This window comes from Akebia trifoliata, chromosome 3 (assembly GCF_017979445.1).
Source record: "Akebia trifoliata isolate Shusen 1 chromosome 3, ASM1797944v1, whole genome shotgun sequence".
NCBI lineage: Eukaryota > Viridiplantae > Streptophyta > Magnoliopsida > Ranunculales > Lardizabalaceae > Akebia > Akebia trifoliata.
In genome coordinates, this window is record NC_141377.1 from 23,557,829 (window position 1) to 23,569,819 (window position 11,991).

General features: G+C 35.3%; 1 pseudogene across 1 annotated transcript in view; it reads left to right on the top strand.

Annotated features, from left to right (window-relative positions):
- Window positions 1-1,663: 1,663 nt before the first annotated feature.
- Window positions 1,664-11,991, top strand: part of LOC147406166 (LEAF RUST 10 DISEASE-RESISTANCE LOCUS RECEPTOR-LIKE PROTEIN KINASE-like 2.4) — a 60,870-nt pseudogene continuing 50,542 nt past the window's right edge. The window contains exons 1-2 of the transcript XR_015176340.1: window positions 1,664-2,418; window positions 5,028-5,063. The product of XR_015176340.1 is annotated as an LEAF RUST 10 DISEASE-RESISTANCE LOCUS RECEPTOR-LIKE PROTEIN KINASE-like 2.4 (transcript). The remainder of the gene's footprint in view (window positions 2,419-5,027; window positions 5,064-11,991) is intronic.

Here is an 11,991-nt window from a genome sequence, read left to right on the forward strand (position 1 = left end):
TCTTCACCAAAAATCAGCCCATTCCAAAATTTCTAGCCCTATGTTTACAAGTTGAAAAATCGTGGACCGTCCATTTTTTGTAAACCATTTTTGATGGGGTTGGAAGTTTTGGAATGGGCTGATTTTTTGTGATGATGATCTCCTCACCGTAGAGATCATCCTCACCAAAAATCAGCCCATTCCAAAACTTCTAACTCATGTTTTGAAAAATGTTTTGCCAAAATGTTTGTTGCTGAACATTTTCATATATATATATATATATATATAGGGTCGGGTTCTTACGACCCCTATTACGACTCATATTGCGACACACCATTTTGTCTTATATGGGCAAAAATGTTTGGAATGGGCTGATTTTTTGCGATGATGATCTCTATGGTGAGGAGATCATCCTTGCCAAAAATCAGCTCATTATGAAACTTCTAGACCGTTCAATTTTTGTTGAAAAATTATAGACCGTCCAATTTTTGTAAATCACTTTTGATGGGATTAGAAGTTTTGGAATAGGCTGATTTTTGGTGATGATGATCTCCTCATCATAGAGATCATCCTCACAAAAAATCAGCTCATTCCAAAGCTTGTAACCCATGTTTTGAAAAATGCATGGCACCATGTGGGGCACCATAATGGGGCTGCTGAACCGCTATATATATATATATATATATGAACAGCGTTATTACGACCCCTATTACAATTCATTGCGACACATCATTTTGTCTTATATGGGTAAAAATATTTGGAATGGGCTGATTTTTTGTGAGGATGATCTCTGTGATGAGAGGATCATCCTGGCAAAAAATCATCCAATTCCCAAACTTCTAACCCCATCAAAATTGATTTACAAAAATTGGACGGTCTATAATTTTTCAACAAAAATTGAACGGTCTAGAAGTTTCATAATGAGCTGATTTTTGGCAAGGATGATCTCCTCACCATAGAGATCATCCTCGCAAAAAATCAGCCCATTCCAAACATTTTTGCCCATATAAGACAAATGGTGTGTCGCAATATGAGTCATAATAGGGGTCGTAAGAACCCGACCTTTTATATATATATATATATATAGGGTCCCGTTCGCCACCCTTAGTTTTACCACACACTTTAACAAACGCGTTTTGTCTTACATGGGTTAGAAGTTTTGGAATGAGCTGATTTTTGGTGAGGATGATCTCTATGGTGAGGAGATCATCCTCACCAAAAATCAGCTCATTCCAAAACTTCTAACCCCATCAAAATTGATTTACAAAAAATGGACGGTCCACGATTTTTCAACGTGTAAACATGGGGCTAAACATTTCGGAATGGGCTGATTTTTGGGGAGGATGATCTTCTAATCATAGAGATCATCCTCACCAAAAATCAGCTCATTCCAAAACTTCTAACCCATGTAGGACAAAAAACGTTTGTTAAAGTGTGTGGTAAAACTTAGGGTGCTGAACATTTCCCATATATATATATTTGAACTTTTTAATATTTTAGAGTAGCGTTTGCACTTTTCATTTGCTCTACTAGTATTTTCCTTAACGTAAACGCACATTTCATATGCTCTACTAGTATGTATTTTCCTTAATGTAAAGTAGATATGTTTTATTAATATTTTTCAAAAAGGAAGACGACTTTGACTATGAGACCATCAAATTTTTTGTCAATAGTGGCGCCCCTTTATCTCCTACTAGTTCTAAGACAAGAAAATCCCACCACCAGTTTTTCCCAAAATGCATCTCAAGATCGTCCCATTTTCCTGCTTCCCGTTCCTCTTCTTCTTCTTGATCATCATGATGATCGATATCCCATTTTCTTCGTGTGCCAAAGATCGAAGACACATGGATTGCAATAAGACATATGAGTGCGGAAATATGTCAGGCATCGGTTATCCTTTTTGGGGAAATGGTCGTGCCAATTACTGTGGCCAAACAGGATTGGAGCTCCAGTGCCGAAAAAATTACACAGAGATGGAAATTATGTCCCAAAAATACCGCATTTTGTCGATTGATCAAAAAGATCAGACTTTGAGAATTGCTAGAATTGATCTTTGGGACAATATTTGTCCAGCTCAATTCGTTAACACTACATTGAATTTCAGTCTCTTTGATTACGCGCCTGGTAATGTGAACATGAACGTGTCTTTCTACTATGGTTGTCCCAGAAATATGTCAACTGGTAAAATAAATGGCATCGCAAGAAGATCTGACGCTGAATCAAAGTTACCCGCGTCACTCCCGAGGAATCAGACACCAGATATTTCGGGATGTAATTTTAGCATCATTGTTCCAGTTCTTGGAAAAGCGGTTAGTGGTTTCGCTGGAAATGCTTCGGCTTTTGTGGGAGTATTGAGGGAAGGTTTTGATGTGAAGTACTTTTGTCCTGATGGGGCACAACGAAGGAATTGTTCTAATTTGCCAACCCCCAAAGGAGGAGGTACGCTAGCTTTCCCTTCTGATTATATATATTAATAAATAAATAAAGAATTTTTATGTTTTGAGGGAGACACGTAGAGATCCAAGGAGAATTAAAGAGGTTTGACAGTACATGTCCAAAGTAGGCTGAAATGGGAGAAGATTGATGATGATGATGATGAGAACAATTTGCGTAGAAAACCTGTGTTTTTCTTCCCATCTAAGTTCAAAATTGGACGTTTGTGTGTTGAACAATATTGTTGGAAGTTTGTGAAGTATGAGATCTAACCAAGCAAGGAACCATTTAAGTAGTGGTGCTGGCTCATTCTCAAATGGTGCAAAGATTGGCGGAAGGCATACCATGTTTTTCTCTCATTTTCTTTGTTTGATGAAGCAAATATCTTTTGGAAAGTGTTTGGAGGCCATAATTAAGTTAAACATTTTTTAAAATAAGGGTTAGAATTTTCGGAATACATTGATTTTTTGTGAGGATGATCTCTATAATGAAGAGATAATCCTCATCAAAAATCAGTTAATTCCGAAATTTCTAACATAATTTACAAATTAAAGAATTGTGAGCCATCTGATTTTTGTAAATCACTTTTGATGAGGTTATAAATTTTGGAATGAGCTGGTTTTTGGTAAGGATGATCTCCTCATCATAGAGGTCATCCTAAAACAAAATCAGCCAATTTTGTAATTTCTAATCCATACATTGAAAAATGTTTGACACCCTTTAAAGCCTCCTAGCACCACTCTAATCTTTTAGCACAAATTTTTTTTCCTTCCCACCGTACAGGGAAGGTTTGTAAGTCAAGATCCCCAAAATCAATACAGATCCCTAGGAAATGATTAAGACTAAAGACTCTTCATGTGGCCCTGCCACTATTACATTTTTTTCTAGAAAACGTGTTTCCCTTTACACCTTCTTCTACTCCTTCAATAATTTCAATGCTCAGTGTTGACTTTAAAATAAAAACATTTTAGTTTGGGAATTATAAAATCACCCCCCCCCCCTCTCTCTACAAAAAAAATAAATAAATAATAATAATAATAATAATAATAAGGGCAACCCACACCATAATTGTCTTATATGAGTTAAAAATTTCAGAATGAACTGATTTTCGGTGATGATGATCTCTATGATGAATAGATCATCTTCACCAAAATCAATCAATTCTAAAATTTTTAATCCCATCAAAATTGATTTACAAAAAAAAATGAAAGATTTACAGTTCTTAAATTTATTTTGATGGGGCTAGAAGAAAAATCATCCCATTTCAAAACTTCTAATTCATAAAATAAAATAATTTAACTATGATGTGGATTGCCCATATTAATTCGTGGGGTGCTTTAATAATTACTCTTTTAATTTCTACAGGAGGATTGCCACATTTTTATTGGTTACCTCGTAGAGCACCACAGAAAAATTAATAATAACAATTTTGCGGTGACAGCTAGTTTAGATTACCAAAGGCTTGGGTTCAAAATAAAATAATAAAAATAATAATAATAAAGTATTAGACCGAGAGTTGCTTTTAATTTATAATACTTAAAAGGTCCCTTTTCCTTCACCTATATCCACTGTAACAAACTTTTCCACTTTTTGGAACTTTCTGTAAGACTGAAGACTGGGAATGTGTGGTGGAAGATCCCTCCTTGACCTATTATAAGTAATTACGGGGGACCCAGCTTTCCAATCTATCTTTGCACGGTTCTTTGATGATCACTATTCCCAGCTGTCAGACTGAACGCTGGGGAATGTGTGTTGGAAACTCCCTCCTTGACCTATTAATTCAATAATAAGTAATTAAAGTACGATCCAGCTTTTCAATCTATCTTTCCACACTTCTTTGATGATCACTATTCCCAACTGTTCATAATTGAAATTTTCTCCTAGGAATTTCTTTATTGTAAAGCTTGCCGGCTAGATTCCATTTCAAGAAATTAACCAAACTCATGGATGAAAGATTTAAAAATTATTGTTACAGTAAATATTCCAAAATATTGACCAAATCATACTGATTTTGTTGTTGTGGTTATTATTTATTTTTTTATTTTAAAATTGTATGATAATAAGGATAAAATCGATATTTCACTAAATTAATATATGAGGAATTATTTAGTAATAACTTTTAACCGTTTAAAAAAAATCTTATTTACCAGAAATGCTTTAATTCTATTTTTTTTTTTTTTTAGAGAAAGAAATAGATACAATTCTAAATTTTGGATATATTATAGAATATTAAAGATGGAGAGATTTACCAACTTATAGGTGAGTTTTGTAGAAATTACTGGTCGGACGGGATATCATACATTCTAACTTTACTGTTGATTTGGACAATAAAGATGTTTTGGTGAATATTTATTGACTTTGGTCCGTTTATACAAACATCAAAATGACCTAAATACCCTCATCTTCTTTCCTTGTACCTTGCTCTTCACCAATCAAAAGCATTCCATTTATCTTGATCAACAATTCCTAAAAAGAATAGTCTAGATACCAATTTAGTAAACTCTGGTTTTTAACCAAAGAATGTTTCGATAGAGAGAAGCATCAATTGAAGCTCTTGTTACATTGTTCATTCTCAGCTATATATGCCTTTCTAACAAAATGATATTTTGTTGCAGCACACAAATTGGGTTTGGGAGTGAAGATTGGTACAGGTATTATATCCATCAACTAAAGTTTTCTATTGTTCCAATTTGACCACTATTATAAGATATCTCTCTAGATTTTTTTTCTTGAAATTTGATTAGAAAATCTCTTTCATATATATAGACATAGTCACACAATTATAGTTATTTTTTCTATTCCATAAAATGGGCTAGACTTTCTTCCTAAACATGGTCCTAACTAATTAACAAGATGAACATTATGAGACTAAAGAAGTACATTTAACTAGCTAAAATTTACTAAAGATTTCTTATTCCTTTTTTTCTAAGTACAAGTTTAAATAAGCTATGAATTGATAAATGATTTTTGAATTCAATCTGACAGCCTGACTCAAAAACTCACTGACATGTCATGTGCAAAGAACCGTAGATTCTTTCGCTTGGGATATACAATTGCAGATGGTAGATCGGTCAGGTCGGTTGTGTATCTCGAGAAAAAGAATTTACGGTTCTTTGCCCATGTCACATCAGTGAGTTTTGAGTCCACCTTTCAGGTTGAGTTAAAAAATCAGCATTCATTGTTAATTTCCTTCCTAACATTTATGAAGATTGTCCCCTCCTACCAAATAATATGGAAATAACTACCTTCCTAACAATTGGAAAGATAGGAATCTTCACTACCCAACTAAAAAACCATGGGACTGATATACCATTTTCAAGTAACTACATAAACAAATTAGTCCAAGATTGAAGAGAGGATCTATGCCCAATATTCTTGTAGGATGTACATTGTAGGTTCGTACCATTTGTCACCCTGTTGAATTCTGATTTGCCCTCAAGTCTCCAAGGTAGAGTTGTTGGGTGGTAGAGTGGTTGTTGCCAATTTTGTTCTTAAGCAACAATTTTTACAAAACTGGATGGAGTTTTGAGCCATGGGTAGGAGCAATTATTAAGCTAAGGGGCCAAATACGAGGTTGAACCTTGAACGGGCCATAAAACTTTGGGCTGAGCTTATGTGGGCTGTGATTGCCTACCTAGTACTACTGTCGGTATGGCTGTAATACTAGCACCACTTATTGTACTATTCAAACTTATTTCACTCGTCAAACTCCTTCTTTTGATTTTGGTGCGTCTTGTCATTTAGGGTATGTTTGATTGCATCGAAAGTCACTTTCTATGGAATTTGAAATCCATGGAAAATTAGTTGTGAAAAATAGGTAGGGTTGGAAAATCAAATTCCATTGTTTGATTTCACTTGGATAAAATCATGGAAAAATATGAGAAAAAAGAAGAAGAGAAGAAAGAGGAAGAAGATGAGAGGAGGGGGAGAGGAAGAAGAAGATGACGAGGAAGAGGGAGGGGGGAGGATGTGGCGATGAAGGTGGCGACGGCGAAGGCGAAGGCGATGGCGATGGTGGCGGCGACGGTGATGACGGCGACGAAGGTAAGTGAGGAAGATGGGGGGAGAACGTGCTGGTGGTGGTAGTGGAGGAGGTGAGGGATGGAGAAGAAGGAGAAGAAGAAAAAGAAGAAGAGAGAGAGAGAAGGTGGTCGGAGACGGAGCCGACAGCGACGGCGATGGTGACGATGACGACGAGGTTAGTGTAATGGTAGTGGTGGTGGTGGTGGGGAAGAATTGAGGATGGAAAATATGGGTGGGAAAGTGAAATCCATGATTTAGTGGACTTTTTGAATGGGGTGGAAAATGAATTTCCATTTCCATGTGCAATCAAACACTTGAAAAATGTCATTTTCCATGGAAATTGATTTTTCACCCTATTTTCCATGTGCAATCAAACATACCCTTAGTGTAAAGTCCTAGTCTCCAAGTCGTCTACGTAACTCCTTTCCACCTCTCCTAGTCAAATTCTTTATATAGCCACTAGTGAGTTCTTATGGAACTTGATTAGCTAACGTCACTCTATTCCTTGAAGTGGACTGGTTGAGCCTAGCTCCATGAGTTCCAAATCATGTATCATGCCACTCATTGTAATCAAGATCCCATTTTGTAGCTATAGACTAACGAGTTTCTCTCATGTAAATCCTAAAGTAAACTTGACTCATCCATTATCATTGTCCATAGAGTCTATGCAACTATATACTTCTATTCTTCGTTGTGAGAGCACATAACATCGTCGAGTTTGAAGTTACGTTCCAATTAGAGTATCCTCTTGGAAATGTTGGTTGTTGTATCTTGGACAGCGAACACTTACAGACTGTGGTACCATAGCAGGGACGAATTTCATTTTATGATAGTGCTTTGTACATACCTCAACTATTAATTTTAGTTAATATTTTTCTCTTACATTCAATTAAAAAATTAGGAATTATTTCAAACTTCATCTCTCTCATTCCATAAGAAATCAGTATTTTGCCCATGGGAGCTACTTCATCCTTTGTTTTGGACGTTGACCTGCAAAACATCTTAAATAATTCTCAATGGAGCGATTGACCCCTTCTATTTTCTTGTCAAGTTGAGGATCAAAGATGGTGTTGTTCCTAAGCTTTGTTCTCTTTACTTCAAAGTAGGGTTCCCAAAAATTACTAATAAAGATTGGATCTCTATCATATACAATAAATCAAGGCATGCCATGGAAGGATGTTTCAATAAAGAAAAATGATCCGATTTACTCAATCAGTCTACAACCACTAATATTGACGTCTTGTAGTTTGAGGAGGGAAATTCATCTATAAAATTCATAAACTTATTAGTCCAAACTTCTATTGGTATGGGCGAAGGTTGTAAGAGGTCTGACGGTTGTTTCCCCCTTGTTTTTTTGTCTTTTTTTGCATTCTACTACTTATCTTTGAAAGACCTTAATTCTTATGCTATGCCACTTGTAAGTGGGTAAGAATACTTTTGAATGTCCATCCATCGGAAAAGAGTGAAAGTCTTCGAGAATCTTGGAATACTATGAAGAGGTGGTTGGTATCACTATAATGTAAAAAATTATAATAGAAAAGATAACACAATCGCACAAAACACAAGATTTTTCGTGGTTTGGTAGTGTGCCTACGTCCATGGAATATAATGAGACTAATCACTATTTTCTCTTTTAAGTTTTACAGCCCTAAAAATCTCTATTTTTATAACCGAGAGTTAACAAAACAAGTAAAAATCTTCAAAGCAGAAACCCCACAAAAAAAGAAAATCCCTTAAGAAAATATTACACGATTGCCCTTTCCATACTCTTTTAAAAATTCAACATGAAGCCCCCGCACTCCTAAGAAGGGGGTTGCCCCCTTCACCCCTACCCGCTGATCAGTCAACGGAACGCCTATAGCTCTACATAACGCAATAGAATACAAGTTATTTATGCAACAATCTCTAACTTAGCTTGAATTTTGCCACCTTGAAGAAAATGGTAAATGCTTCATCCTCCGTACTTCCTTGAGGTACCCTTCCACCCCCTACCTACTAGAAGGTGTCTTCAAAATACATCTCAATGGATGTTGACCAAGTCCAAACAATGCTCGAACTTAGTTGTTGTAATTGGCTTAGTCATCATATATGTTGGGTTGTCATCTGTATGAATTTTCTCCAACATAATCTCCTTGTTAGATACTACATCTCTGATGAAGTGAAAATGAAAATCTATATATTTGGTTCTTGTATGGTAAACTTGATTTTTCGTCAAGTGTATTGCATTTTGATTGTCGTAGTACAATAACATATTTTCCCATCTAATCCCCATTTCACCTACAACTCCTCTCAACCAGATTACTTCTTTGATTGCTTCTGAGACTGCCATATATTGTCTCTATAGTAAACAAAGTTATTGTAAGCTGTAACATATATTTCCAATTAATGGGTCCACCTGTCATTGTAAATAAATACCCAGTAGTAAATCTTCTCTTGTCCAAGTCACTAGAGTCTGAATCAACATAACTAATAACTCTGCTTTCTTCTTGAATATCCTTATTGGACTCAATGCTTACATCCAAGGTACCCTTCAAATACCTAAGAATCCACTTTACCTCTTACCAATATTCTTTTCTTGGGTACTGACTAACCATACTGTCTGCCTATGATATGTCAGGTATAGTACAAACCATAACATACATAATGCTTCTAACTACACTAGTATAAGGGATTTGGGACATTTGCTTATTTTCTTCATCTGTAACTGGGCATAACTATGAAGATAGCTTGAAGTGTGATGCCAATGGGGTATTAACTGATTTGGAATTTTGCAGGCCAAACCTTTGAACTACATTCTTTAAGTATTTTTCCTGTGACAAGTGCAATTTTCGCAATTCCTGTTTTTTTTTTTTTATTTCCATCCCTAGGAACGTCTTTGCACCTCCTAGATCTTTCATATCAAACTTACTACTAAGTTGCCTCTTAAGACAATCAATTTCAGATTTATTCTTAGCAGCATTCAAATGTCATCCACAAAAAGTGCTAGAAAAATAAAAATTTTATTTTCAAACAATCTAAAATAAAGACATGGATCAAACTCACATCGTGCGTATCCATTTTTCAACATGAAAGTGTTGAAGCGCTTGTTTGAGGACTGTTGTAAATCATAGAATGAATTCTTCAATATACAAACATAGTCTTCCTTTTCATTTTCTTGAAATCGCTCTGGTTGATGCATGCAAATCTACTATTTTACCTCTCCATGTAAGAAAGTTGTAGTAACATCCAACTGCTTTAACTTAAGGTCCTGCATAACTATTATAGACAGCAAAGCACGGATAAAAGTATACTTGACCACTAGTGAAAAATTTTCATTAAAATCAATACCCTCATGTTTTGCAAATCCTTTTACCATCAATCTTGCCTTGTATTTAATTTCCCCATTTTTAGAAGATGGTTCCTTCTTTCTGAAAATCCACTTGCAGCCAATCATTTTTTTTTCCTTAGGCAACTTCACTAAATCCCATGTCTTATTTCTGCACAAAGAGTTCATCTCATCCTCAATTTCTTTTTGTCATTTTTTTCGTTGTTCATCAACAAGAGCTTCTTGAAAATTTGACTGTTTACCATTCTCTGTCACAAGTGCAAAAGTGGTCATATCTGTATCTTCAAACCTTTTGGACACCCTCCGTGTGTGTTGTGATCTTCGTATCTAAGGCTGTAAAATTTCTTCTTGTGGAGAATTATCATCTGCATCGACTTTGCCTGAAGAGTCAAGAGTACCAATCTCTACCTTAATGGAATAATTCCCCCTAGTTGTGGTTTCATCTTTCTACTTCTCCTATTTTAACATACTCGCTTCATCAAAGATCATGTCTCTACTTATCACCATTTTTCTGGTTACAGGATCCCATATTCTATATCCCTTTTGTGCCTTTTGCATAACCAAGGAAGACACATTTCTTTAATTTAGAATCAAGTTTAATACACTCATAAACTAGGACCATGCATGTAGGTAAGGCACCCAAATATTCTCAAATAAGAGTAATCAATTGATTTACCCGACCATACCTCTTTTGGTGTCTGAAGCTTTATTGCAATTGATGGTGATCTATTAATCAAGTAAGCTATTGTATTGACCGCTTCAACTCAAAAGCTTTTGGATATCCTAGATCCTTTAAATTATGGGATTTCCCCTTCATTTCTCTTTCTATTCCTTCCCCTCATTCCAATCTTGAACCTAAAACTCTTTCTTTTAGGACTAATTAGTAGGGACTTCCTGTACTCTCATCTTGTGATAAATGATCATAATTAGAGAAGAAACATGGCCCTGACAAGAATCCATGCCTCTTTGATTTAGAGACTTACTCATTTTGGGAATTACATACCCAGATTGAATATCATTCTAAACACGAAGACCAGGGTCAAATGCTAGCCCAACGATAAATGACCTCGACCACCTGAGCAATCATTTCATTCCCATACCGAGAAATTATTTCTTTCATCTTTCAGGTCTAACTACAAGGAAGAGCTTCATAAAGAAGAGGAATAACCCTGCAGTGATCCTTATGAATCTTGTTTTCTCAAGTAGGTCTAGCTCATGCCTTCTATAACCCCATTTTATTGTGATGTTTTCTTTATTGTAAAGTTACACCCAAAGCCCAGATCCTTGCAAAGCTCCAAAAATTTTCCTTCCTTATATTATCCTCTATTGTCTGACCTAATACACTTCACCAACTTACCAGTTTGTTTTTCAACTCCTATTTTTCATTATTTGGAGATCCCATAGACTTCTGATTTCTGCGTCATAAAGTATACCCATACTTTTCTAGAGAAGTCGTCTATGAATATCAACCAATACATGGCTCTTAAATTTCAAGTTATTGGAACCCTGCAACTCTGCGTAGCACAACAAAATATAAGATATTTACACAACATTTACAACATTTGTATCATAAAATATAGTTTGAATTGAATAATGTGGAGCTAACAAAGGATCATTTTGTAACATTTTGATAATTTGTTGAAGGTTTTTATCCAAGTAGCATTCCTTACGAATCTTGTCCAAGGCTACAAATATAATAGTAAAGAAAGCATGTATTTGACCCTCATCATGAACACCAAAAAAGGTATCAGCTGCGCTAGTTATTTTCCTTTTCGATAGATAATGTCAAAGTTGTACCCAAGTAACTTTGTGATTCACTTTTGCTGCTCCAAGGTGGTGAGCCTCTATTCTATTAAATATTTTAGAGTATGTTGTTTCGTTATGACTTGAAAATGCAGCCGTAACAAGTAAGGCCATCATTTTGAGATAACAAAGATTACATATTTTTTATCATAACTAAAAAATTACAATATTTTTCATCCAATGCTAATGGGTGACCTCTTGAGTCAATGTTGCTCCTATTCCAAATTGAAAAACATTGTACTTAAGAATAAATTTTTACAAAAATTAGGAAGTGTCAAAACTTGTGTGGTAGTAAGGTCCTTGTTTAATTTTTCGAAGGCTAATTCCGCCTACAAGAACCATGTAAATGAATTTTTGCATAACATATTAGTGAGTGGAGTTGATATTTTCCACTGGTGTTTTACAAATTTGCAATAACACCCTGTAAG